Source organism: Mirounga angustirostris, unplaced genomic scaffold (genome assembly GCF_029215605.1).
Source record: "Mirounga angustirostris isolate CCGP_5_RB_7025 unplaced genomic scaffold, mMirAng1.0.hap1 SCAF_7, whole genome shotgun sequence".
In the NCBI taxonomy this organism is placed as follows: Eukaryota; Metazoa; Chordata; class Mammalia; order Carnivora; family Phocidae; genus Mirounga; species Mirounga angustirostris.
This window is the reverse complement of record NW_026991715.1, coordinates 10550093-10562978: the sequence shown is the minus strand read 5'-3', so window position 1 is coordinate 10562978 and position 12886 is coordinate 10550093. Positions and strand designations below refer to the sequence as shown.

Genomic DNA, 12886 nt, shown 5'->3' with positions numbered 1-12886 from the left:
TTTTCCAGAGTCCTGTACTAAATCTGCTCTAAATGACAATATGGTGACCAGCTGTTGATGTTATTCGCCACATGGAAAATAGTGGGCTTGCTGGAAATGGTATCGGCATGGACATAATTTATTAGTGGGTGATGAATAATGATTTACAAATCTAAAAGATGCAGCTCTTTAAAGACATGACCTTAAAGAAACAGTTAACCAGGGGCTCCTGGGTTGCAGTCGGTTAAGCGTCTGACTCTTGGTTTCAGCTCAGGTCATGATCTCAGGGTGGTGAGATCAAGCCCCACATCGGGTTCTGTGCTCAGTGGGGAGTCTGCTTGAGATTCTCTCTCTCTCTCCCTCTACCTCTGTCTCTCTCTCTAAAATAAATAAATAAATCTTAAAAAAAAAATACAGTTAACCTGTTTCAGCAAAAGACATACCATATGCCTCAGCTATAAGGTGAAATATATTCTCAAACTATTTTCTTTTTTTCTTTTTTTTTTTAAGAAACACACCCTGGCATGACATCATTTTCATGGTTAGTGCAGGAGAGCTTAACTCTTTTTTTTTAGATTTTATTTATTTATTTGAGAGAGAGAGAGATAGCAAGAGAGAGCGCAATCGAGGTGCAGGGGGAGAGGGAGAGGAAGAGGGAGAAGCAGGCTCCCCATTGAGCAGGGAGCCCAATGTGGGACTCGATCCCAGGACCCTGAGATCATGACCTGAGCCGAAGGCAGTCGCCTAACCAACTGAGCCACCCAGGCGCCCCTATTCTCAAACTATTTTCTTACTAAATTGGGAGTGGATTTTTATTCAAGTCTAGATAATACATTTCACAATAGAGCACTCTGTCTGTTGTTGTTTGGATTGTTTTAAGATTTTATTTTTAAGTAATCTCTACACCCAAATGGGGCTCCAAATCATGACCCCAACTGAGATCAAGAGTTTCACACTGTGCTGACTGAGCCAGCCACGTTCCCCAGCTGTTGTTTTATCTTATTTGTTTTGAGAAGACATATAGGTAGTAAGAGTAGGCAAGGGCATGCTGTGGTAACAAGTTAGCCTCAACGACTCCGTGACTCAACACAACTGGTTTATTTCTTGCTCACGCTTCATGGACCTTGTGAGCTGGCAAACCTCAGTTCCACATGGTCACTCAGGAATCCAGGACAACAGAGCCTCCACTATCTTGTAAGGGCACCATATGGAATGTGTGGCTTGCCAACAATGGTACTAGAAGCTCGCCCATGGATTTTCCACTACCATATGCCAGAAAGAGACACAATCACCGCCCTTCATGTTGCCCTGGCCAGGACTCCCTCTCTGATTCTCATCTCATTGCAAGAAGGCTGGGAAATATGGGAAAAGAAAATGCTGTATCTGGTGAGCATTACGGTCTCTGCCACAATAGCCTGACATGACCAAAGTCATGGGATGTGTAGGAGTGCTCAACTGACAAAGCTGATTTTTTTAAAAGCAGAACAATAAATGTAACAAAATCAGTGGGTTGTTTTGGTAAACAAATATTTTCAAGATTACCTGAAAAGCAACACACTGAGTGATTACACGGTACAGATCTCAACAACACACTGAAAAGACATTTTTTTAAATAAGTTTTTCAATGTGAAGCAAATGGGTATGTTGGACCTGACCACTGACAGCATCATACAAGGATTTAGAAGGGTGATGTCTTCAGTAACTAAGGCAGAAGTGAAATAAGTGAAATATAGTCCTCTAGAAAAATACGAGCCTAGAAAAAAGCAACATCTCTAAAATCATCTCGTGTTACATACATATTTTTAAATTTATAGTCTAAGCAAATGAATAATTAAATATTGTAACTACAGAGTTGACCATGTTATCGATATCCTAAAGTTCGTATACTCAGCTTGGCCTTCAGACTCATTTATAAATGCCTCTCATAAGATAAATGATCAATATTGCCCAAAATTTGTGCTTATACAGTTTATACAGTGGATAAAAGAGACTACAAAGGAGAACTCGAATAAACTGATTTAAGGTAGCAGCAATATGTACTTGAGGATGCTGGCATCTGGTTAAATGCATCTGAGAAAAGTTTTAAGATGAGCTTGAATTCTGAACCACACAGACTCATATTGACTATATCCCCTCTAGATTTATGGTCCCCCTGCTGCATTTTGGATTGCTATGTCCTGCCTCCCCAAACGGCTGTAAATGGGCAGGAGTCAGGATTGATCTGGTTCAATTATCTTTTTATCCCAGGGGCCCTGGCACTGTCCTGGGTGCAGCGCAAGCCCTATTCTATTAATATGTCTGAGCAGATCAAGTGTCTTGCAGGGCTGTTACTGGCAATGTGACAACAGCGCAAACTCATGCAGCCTCCGCCGTTTTGGATAATGAATGAATTTCGACATCAGTAGTCAAATTGATTGCCAAGTAATTTGAAAATGCCAAAGTGCCATACATTTTTATCATCCTCATTCCCCATCTCTTACACCTTCCCTTCTCACATGTATCTTCCTCTCTCTCATTTGTCTCAAAGAGTCCATTTCTGAGTCCTTTCTCTTAAAAGGAGGCCAAAAGGAGGAAAGAAGTTAATATTTTCAACAGTGACTCGGCAAGTTTTGGGATTTTTGTTTTCAATTGTGAGAAAAAGATCAAAGCATGTTTTAAAATTAAAATAAAACCATTTGAGTTCTGTGACTCAGCAAGATCAATCACACTCAGTGTAAGTCATCATGTTAAACAGGAACGCAGAATTTTTTTTTTCATTTATCAGTATTTTCTCAACTTACCAACAGATCAATGCTTGTGTCATTGTAATACTTTAAGATGTATTTCTTTAAAAACTGTAGGATCTAAGGACATCTCCAAGAGAAAGAGATAGAGAATACCGATTAATAAATACCACATGTGCTAAATACTGATACAAACTCCAGACAGTAATCGGTGGGTTTTCCCCATGTTTATCTAAGGAAGGTGAGAGAATTCTGTTGGTATTCTGGTCATTAGAAAAGTACATTAAAAAAAAATGCAACACCACAGAGTTATTTCTGCTTAAATATGTTCCACATATAGGACTCCAATAGGAACTCCAATATCAAGGGTTTTTTTTTTTAAAGATTTTATTCAGTTATTTGAGAGAGAGAGAGAGAGAGAGCAGAGAGAGCATGAGTAAGGGGAAGGGCAGAGGGAGAGGGAAAAGCAGACTCGCCACCGGGCAGGGAGCCTGACATGAGCCACCCAGGAACCCCTCCAGTATCAGTTTTTTAAAGGGGAAAAAAATTAATCCTTCCAGAGAAATTGATTGGTCCCACATTACCAAGGATGAGGGATAGCAGAGCATAGAAAGAACCTGATGCTGGAATGGACACACCTGGGGTCCTCATCCCAATTACATTACTTAGTAACCACGTGACTTTGGACAAGTTACCTGGTTGGGTCCTCTTAGCTTCATTACTCATCTGAAACCTCCGAATAGGACTACCAGATAAAATACAGAACACCTAGAGAAATCTGAATTCCAATTAAACTATGAATAATTTTGAGGTACCTGGGTGGCTCAGTCAGTTGAGCAGCCAACTCTTGACTTCGGCTCAGGTCATGATCTGGGGGTTCTGGGATTGTGCCCCACTTCGAGTTCCAGGCTTGAGGGGGGAGTCTGCTTGAAGATTTTCTCTCTCCCTCTCTTTCTGCCCCTCCCTCCTCTCTCTCTAAAATAAATAAATCTTTTTTAAAAAGATGAATAATTTTATAGTAAAAATATGTTCCATGCCCTACTAGCAAAGAACATGAAAATGCAGGGTCATACAATTGTGTATATGAAATGCAAATTTAACTGGGTGTCCTCTATTTTTATTTGCTATTTCTGGCAACCCTACAAAGAAATAACCATCCTTACTCACAGCATTTAGATAAGGATTCAATAAGTCTCTATATCCTAGAGACTGTACTAGTGAGCTTTTCAATTATTTTAAATCTCATTTGATACTGACACTAGCCCAATGAACAATGGAAAGTTATTTTCATTTTCCAGATTAGCAAAAAGATTGAAATCAGGAACTGGTCGAAAGTTACACAGTTGTAATGGCAGAGACAAGATTCAAGATGGAGCTGTTTCACGCCAAAGCTAAGAAACTTAACCTTGGTGTTGCTGCACCCTAGCGGACTCTAAGCCAAGGGTGGGTGATGGTCCATGACCAAAGACTCAGAGACATTGAGTGAGACATAGGTTTATGGGGGGAGCTCACATGCTGGGAGTCCAGGAGCAGCAGGCTGGACAAAGCATCCGTGCGTGGCTAGCTCTCATAGAGGAGCAAGTAGTCTAGCAACTATTTATAGCCTTTCTCCACCTTGCATGGCCAACGTTCCAAGGACATCAACGCCTGCCATCCAGACATTCTTCATTACAAAGGAGACGCTCTGGTTGGCCAACCCTGGAACCCCTGACCTTGAACACTAAACCAACACATTCTTCTACACATTCTGCTCGATGGGAATATAGAAGGAGGATGGAACCTCTACCTTCTCAAGATAGTGATTAACAAGGGCATTCAGGGTTTGCTTGTACCATCCAGCCTTCTAGCACATACCATACAACCTCTATACCAGCTGCGTAGAAACTTGAGCATTCATCAGAATTACTGAGAGAGCCTGTTAAAACCAGACGCCCAGGTCAAGACTCTGAGTTTCTTTTCTTTCTTTTTTTTTTTTTTTTTTTTAAGAGAGATTTTATTTATTCATTTGACAGAGAGAGACAGCGAGAGAGGGAACACAAGCAGGAGGAGCGGGAGAGGGAGAAGCAGGCTGCCCGCGGAGCAGGGAGCCCGACGCAAGGCTCGATCCCAGGACCCTGGGATCATGACTTGAGCTGAAGGCAGGCACGTAACCAACTGAGCCACCCAGGCGCCCCCAGACCCTGAGTTTCTGATTCAGTAGCTCTGAGTGGGCTTGATAATCTACATTTTTCACATGTTTCCAGATGTTGCAGATGTTGTTGGCAAGGACTATGCTTCGAGAATCACCACCTCGGGGGCAGCACTGTGTGTCAACAAGCAAGATCAACCCTATAAATGAAAGTTATATGCCACTACTCATTATGAGCCACAAAAGAACTCCAGTGCCCAATTATCACCTACTGGGTTTTTTTTAGTGTATGGGGTTTTTAAAACTATCATTATGACTTTTATTATTACAATTATTATTTTCACATCTTTCAGATCTTTCATATCTAATAATTTTAGTACTATCCTTTTTTTATTAAAACATGATTGAATGTAACATGATATTAGTTTTGAGTGTACCACATAATGATTTGACATTTGCATCCATTGCAAAATGATCACCACAGTCTAGTTACCATCTGTCACCATGGAGAGTCATAAAATTTTTTCTTACGATGAGACTTTCGAGATCTACTCTTTCAAATACGCAATACAGGGGCACCTGGGTGGCTCAGTTGGTTAAGTGTCTGCCTTTGGCTCAGGTCATGATCTCAGAGTCCAGGGATCGAGTCCCGCATCAGGCTCCCTGCTCAGTGGGGTGCCTGCTTCTCCCTCTGCCTCTGCCACTCCCCCCACTTGTGCTCTCTGGCTCTCTCTATCTCTCTGTCACATAAATAAATTAAATCTTTAAAAAAATCAAATACAGGGTGGGAGGATGGGTTAGCCTGATGGTGGGTATTGAGGAGGATACATTCTGCATGGAGCACTGGGTGTTATGCACAAACAATGAATCATGGAACACTTCATCTAAAACTAATGATGTAATGTATGGGGATTAACATAAGAATAAAAAAAAAATCAAATACACAATACAATATTATTGACTGTAGTCGCCATGCTGTTACAGTACATCCCCATGACATATTTATTTTATAACTGGATATTTGTACTTCTTGATCCCCTTCAATAATTTCACACATTCCCAACCCCCTCTCTTCTGGCAACCACCAATCTGATCTCTACATCTAAGAGTTTTGTTTTGTTTGGTTTGCTTGGTTGGTTTTTTAGATTCCACATGTAAAGTCATACAGTATTTGTCTGTCTCTGTCTGACTTATTTCACTTAGCATGATTACTGTCTAGCTCCACCTGTGTTGTTCCAAATGTCAAGATCTCATTCTTTTTTATGGCTGAGTAATATTACATTGTGTATATATATATATATACCAAATCTTCATTATCCATTCATCCATCAATGGACACTTAGGTTGTTTCCTTATCTTGGCTATTGTAAATAATGCTGCCATGAGCACAGCAGTCCATATATCTTTACAAATTAGTGTCTTCATTTTCTTCAGATAAATACCCACAAGGGGAATTATTGGATCATATAGTAATTTTATTTTTAATTTTTTGAGGAACCTCCGTACTCTTTTCCACAGTGGCTACACCAGTTTACATTCCCCCCCAACAGCAGATGAGGGATTCTTCACATCATTGCCAACCCTTGTTATTTCTTGTTTTTTTGATGCTAGCCATTCTCATTGTGGTTTTCATTTGCATTTCCCTCATAATTAGTGATGTCAAGCATCTTTTCAGGTATCTGATGGCCATATGAAGGATTTCTTTGGGAAAATGTCCATTCAGGTCCTCTGCCCATTTTTAATTAGATTATTTGTTTTTTGGGGGGGAGGGTTGAGTTGTATGTGTTCCTTATCTATTTTAGAAATGAACTCCTTATCAGATATATGATTCACAAATATCTTCTATTCAGTAGGTAGACTTTTAATTTTGTCAATGGTCTCCTTCACTGTGCAGAAGCATTTTAGTTTGATGTAGTCCCAGTTGTTTATTTTTGCTTTTGTTGCCCTTGCCATTGGAAGCAGGTCCACAAAATCAACACCAAGACAATGTAAAAGGAGCCTACTGCCTACGTTTTCTTCTACCAGTTTTATAGTTTCACATGTTACATTCAAATCTTTAATCCATTTTGAGTTTATTGGGTTTTTGTTTTGTTTTGTTTTTTAAGATCTTAGTTTTAAGTAATCTCTCTACCCAATGCGGGGCTAGAATTTACAACCCTGAGATCAAGAGTAACATGTTCTACCCATCAAAAACCAGTGATGTATTGTATGGTGACTAAGATAACACAATAAAATTAAAAAAAAAAAAAAAGAGTAACACGTTCTACCGACTGAGGCAGCCAGGTGCCCCTTGAGTTTATTGCTGTATGTGGTATAAGAAAGTGGACCAGTTTTATTCTTTTGCATGTCACTGTCCAGTTTTCCCAATTCCATTTATTGAAGAGACTCTCCCTTTCTAACTGTATATCCTTGCCTCCTATGTTGTAAATTAATTGACCATATAAGCATGGGTTTATTACTGGGCTCTCTATTCTGTTCTAGTGATCTATATGACTGTTTTTATGCCAATATCATATTGTTTTAATTACTATAGTTTTATAATAGAGTTTGGTATCAGGGAACATGAAGCCTCTAGCTTTGTTCTTTCTCAAGATTGATTTGGTTAATCAAGGATTTTTTTGTGGTCCCATACAAATTGTAGAATTGTTTGTCCTAGTTCTGTGAAAAATGCCATTGGAATTTTGATGGGGATTGCAATGAATCTGTAGATTGCTTTGGACAGTATGGACATTTAAACAATATTAATTCTTCCAATCCTTGAGCACAGAGTGTCTTTCCCTTTATTTGTGTCTTCAATTTCCTCTCACCAATGTCTTACAGTTTTCAGAATACAGGTGTTTCACCTCCTTGGTTAAATTTCTTCCTAGCTATTTTATTCTTTTTGATGCAATTGTAAATGGGATTGTCTTCTTAATTTTCCTTTCAGATAGTTTGTTGTTAGTATATAAAAACACAATAGATTTTTGTATATTGATTTTGTACCCTGAAACTTGACTGAATTCATTTATTAGTTCTAACAGTTTCTTGGCTGACTACATTCAAATTCCTATTTACAGCCATTCTGCAGATAAACAACAACAACAAAAAGCCTGTCTAGAATGCTAAGGGGTTCTCCAGTTTTTGTACAAAATAACTTGCAGCCAAACAAATCTAACTAATAGAACTATTAGGATATTTTCTCTATCCCCTAGTTTTTTACTTCTTTGGAAAAGAAGTAAATTTCCAGGGATTTCTGTTTACAATAATAGGTAATCTAGGATGCTGCTACTCAGAGGTTGGTCTGTGGGCCAGAGCATTGGCATCATGTGAGAAATGCAGAATCTCAGGCCCCACCCCAGACTTAATGAAACAGAATCAGCATTTTAACAAGACTGCCAGGTGATGCATATGTACATTAAATTTAAGAAAACTTCGTCTGAATCATTTTAAAACTCTTCCATGCAAAGCATCTAGGGGACCTTGATAACAAAACTCCACTTAAATGCATGCCCAAGGACACAAAAATAAAAGAAAACCCCCCAAAATGAAGAGGAACATGAAGAAATTTTTTTCTCTTTTTCAATAGAAGCTAAAATGGTAAGTGGGAACGGAAGCTTATTGACACCAGGAAATGAAGGGTGAGGAGTGGTAACACAAGGATTTGCATATTAATAGCCATAAAGAGATGAGCTTTGGCCCAGGGAAGGTAGGAAGAGACTGCATCAAGCTGGGATCCTCAAAGGGATCCACTCTCAGGACAGATGGATTAGGAAGAGATCCTCCCGACCATCAGAACAAAAGGACAAACATATTGGTTGAAGTAACACACAGAACTTTAGGAGATGAACACCTTAATGCACAGGCAGAGCAGCAGATCTGAAATCTGAAGAGAAAACCAGTTAAGAGGAAGACAGAGGTGGGGAAATGATTAAGGATGAACCAGGATAAGTGGAGCGAGGCAAACCATGAACATGAGGTTAGGGGGAAACAGAAGAGAGAATGAGAAGGTCTAACATGTATCTTTTAAGAGACTGGGTAGAGAGAACAGAGGAAATGGGAGAGAGGCAATATTGACAAAGATAATAGCTGTGATTTTTTTCACAACTGGTAAAAGACAAAGCCTGAGTTTCAGGAACCACAATAAGCCCAAGTAGAATTAATACCGCTAAATCTACACATCAACCCTCATGATGAAACCACAAGAAACCACAAAAAGTAACAAGGCCAGAGTAAAAACGATCAATTATTTATAGAGGAACACTAATTATACTGACAAAAGACTTCTTGATAGTAACAACAGAAGAAAATAATTCATTAACACCTTTAAAGTGCTGAGGGAAAAGAGCCATTATTCCAAAATTTTAAATGCAGCCAAACCATTATTAAAAAATGAGACATTTTCAGACAAATGAAACTGAAGAAGGAAAGCTCTCCCTGTTCTTCCTTATTGACAGTATAATAAAACTACCTCTCATAGCTTACTGAAATCAATAAAATTCTGTTCTCTAAACCTGTAGCCTAAAGAAGAAAAAAAGGGTATCTATGATTCTCTCCATCCATGCCCAGTATGATCATCTATGTGCTCCGTGTTGATGGGGGAAGCCTGCACAGGATTCTCTCTCTCCCGCTCCTTCCGTCCCTCCCCACTGTGCACTCTCTGTCAACAAATACCAATCAGCAAGACAGAAAGTGTTTAGATCAACTTCTCCTAAAAAAAAAAAAAAAAAACTCCTAAAAGTTCAAAACTCCAAGTCAGTTCTCTCCCCACTGTCCAACCAACACCCACACCAAAAAGTCACAACTCTTCTGGCCACATATTTCAGCAGATGAGAACTCACCAAGACTCCTATGAGTCTGGAATTTCTAACCTCTTGGTACCATCTCCAGCAGCCTTAGTTCTTCCTTCTAAATACCTCAGCACTTTCTTGGTGTTTCCAATTCCCACTCTCTTACTTCCAACAGAGAAGGAAAAGACGATTTATCATCTTTCCTTTAATGACCACAAGAAATATTGAATTCTTCTGGCCCAAAAGAACATTTCCCACAGGGCATCATCTTAAATCTTAATTACAAGTTTATGTATTATTCAGGCAATGCTAGAAACTTAGCTTCGGGTCAGCATTATACCATCAGTCTTCATTGACTCTCGTTAGTCTTTCTCCCCTCACTTCCAAATGATGGTCATTCCAGTCCTGTTGTTTCTTTAATTACCCTTCCGTTAGAATCCGCTTTTCCCTACAGTGCCCAACTTTCTCTGTCAGAATGCCCACCACTTCTCCAACTGAAGGACTTGACTCTCTGCTAGGCTCCTTGCTGGCAAGTGTTAGAGATGCAAACAGGCTATTTTCCACCCCCTAGATATCCAGCAGAAGTGATTTCTCATAGAAAAGGATTATCAGGTTAATACAAAGATTGTTCTCTTCTTGTACACATGCACACACATGCATACACATACACCCATACCATGCAGATACATACACCCACACACACATCCTTGCCCAGAGATGAAAATAAGGCCAGATGATTCTTCAGCAGTTGCTCAGAGATGCTACTGAGTTAATCAAAAAACTTATGATTTGAATAAGAGTAGCTATTACTTATCAAGTGCTGTGTGCAGGTCATCAGACTATATGCGTATGTCATTTAGCCCTGCTCCATGTATTGCTTCATTGTCTCCCATTTATGCTTCCAAAGTGCCCCCAGGCACTTCAGCCCCCACTTGCCGTGAGATTGTTGTGGATGAGTCTTTTTCTTCTTCCTGTGTATGCCGAGGTGTGATGAACAAATTCCCCATGCCGTTGCACTCTCTCAGGAGTCCTAAAATTACAAGAGTTCAGTTTGACATTAATGCCACTCCTCACAGGACACAAAAAGGTCAATCTAACAGCCACCATGATTTCTATTGTTTCATTCTGTTGTGTTTTGCCTGATGCTGGGCCCATCAGGAGGACAAGAAAGAGCCCAAGACTTCTCAGCACAATCATGGGAAACCCATTGTTTCTAAAGCACGAAGCCAGGAGCATGCAAACAAAAAAATATATACGTTATTTTCTTTTTTAGCTTTTTTTTAAGTTTTTACTTTAAGGGCACTTGGGTGGCTCCATCAGTTAAGCGTCTGCCTTCGGCTCAGGTCATGATCTTGGAGTCCTGGGATCAAGTCCCGCATCGGGCTCTTTGCTCAGCGGGGAGTCTGATTCTCCCTCTGCCTGCCACTCTCCCTGCTTGTGCTCTCTCTCTCTCTCTTTGACAAATATATAAATAAAATCTTAAAAAGGAATGGAACTACAACATTATCAAAGCTAAAACACCTGAGACAAAGTTTCTCATCGCTGGGAAGAAAAGCTGAATCCCAGAAGTCCTTACAGGAAAAGTCTACATAGTGGAATCATGTCTGAGAATGAAGGTTGTCTCAAAGCCTCATTCAGAAGGGTGGCTAGAGCTGAGAACTCACTCCCTCAACAATGTCAGGGGCACATGGATCTGGAAATTCTCTTATGCTATTCTTCCCTCGAAGCCAGTATGCCCCATGTCCAGGCAGGAAACTGATCTTCTGCTAGGAAATTCTGGATGCCACCCTGATTTATGTGGGAAACACTAAAGCCCTACAGGGCAGTCATAGTAATAGCAGTCATGAAACGGATTCTCTACAAGGTGAGGATATTAGAAATTACGACTCCTGAACATTCCCATGATTTGCATCCAAATCAAATTGGTTGCCTATATTTTTGACATTTATTCACAGATAATTATTGATGGCAGGCATTCTGCCAGGTGCTTAGGACATGGTGGTGGAAAAGCCACAGTACCTGACCTCACAGGGCTTGCAGTCTGTTGGGTGCCAGCGTACAAGAGCTGATGCCAACCAACCAGCCACGTCCTGCCAAAGCTGAGACTTCTCATCTGGGCTAAACTGCAGGACAGAGAGGAACCAAGGTCTACTGCAACAAGGGTAAGTTGCACCTGGGCACTCAAGACACAAATAATATCCTACTTCTTTTTTTTTTTTAAGATTTTATTTATTTATTTGTCAGAGATGGGGGAGGGCAGGCTTCCTGCGGAGCAAGGAGCCCAATGCAGGACTTGATCCCAGGACCGTGGGATCATGACCTGAGCCAAAGGTAGACGCTTAACCGACTGAGCCACTCAGGCGTCCCTTTTTTTTTTTCCTTAAATAATATCCTATTTCTTTGTTGTAAATATGTAGACATAATTCAATCATATTATACTCCAGGTCCAACCCACTATGATGAAAATGCACACCCTGAATATTTGACTTCATCTGGTGGCTCCGGAAAGGCTTCCCAGAGGAAGCGAATTTTAAGACTAGAGATAAAAGCCATTATATGATGGGTAGAAGGAGAATTATAGGCATCATCATGGTTAAATGACTTGGCTGAAAAAAAAACATGGGAAAAACTGAATATGGCTAGAATGCAGGAAGTGAGGGAGTAAGTCCACAAGACAGACCAGGCACAGAAAAGGGGTCCGGGGCCAAGTATGCAGGGTCTGAAGACCGTAACGGGGAGTTTGGACCTTATTCTGAGGAAGCAGGATATGATCACATTTTCATTTGAAGCAGATTACTCTGGCCACAGTGAGGACAACTGATTTTCACACGGTGACATTAAATACACGGATTCCACAGAAAGCTATTGTAGAAGAACAGGTGACAAGTACCAGTGACTTAGAATGGGGACTGTGAGAAAGAAGTGGATGGATCCCAGGGATATTTAGGAGGTGGTAATAATAATAGCTCATGGGCGTTAAGGAAGAGGGAAAGGCAAAGCTGACTCCCAGGTCTCTGGCACAAACTTCTTTTTTTTTTTTTATTAACATATAATGTATTATTTGTTTCAGGGGTACAGGTCTGTGATTCATCAGTCTTAAACAATTCACAGCATTCACCATAGCACATACTCTCCCCAATGTCCATCACCCAGCCACCCCATCCCTCCCACCCTCCACCACTTCAGCAACCCTCAATTTGTTTCCTGAGATTAAGAGTCTCTTATGGTTTGTCTCCCTCTCTGGTTTCGTCTTATTTCACTTTGTCTTCTCTTCCCCTATGATCCTCTGT

At 40.3% G+C, this 12886-nt stretch overlaps 1 protein-coding gene across 1 annotated transcript in view; it reads right to left on the bottom strand.

The window, feature by feature from the left end:
- The window catches only part of YTHDC2 (YTH N6-methyladenosine RNA binding protein C2), a 245818-nt gene that overhangs the window by 51166 nt on the left and 181766 nt on the right, over positions 1-12886 (bottom strand). The window contains exon 37 of the mRNA XM_064595793.1: positions 10533-10626. The gene's annotated coding sequence lies outside the window, so the exon portion shown is untranslated. The remainder of the gene's footprint in view (positions 1-10532; positions 10627-12886) is intronic.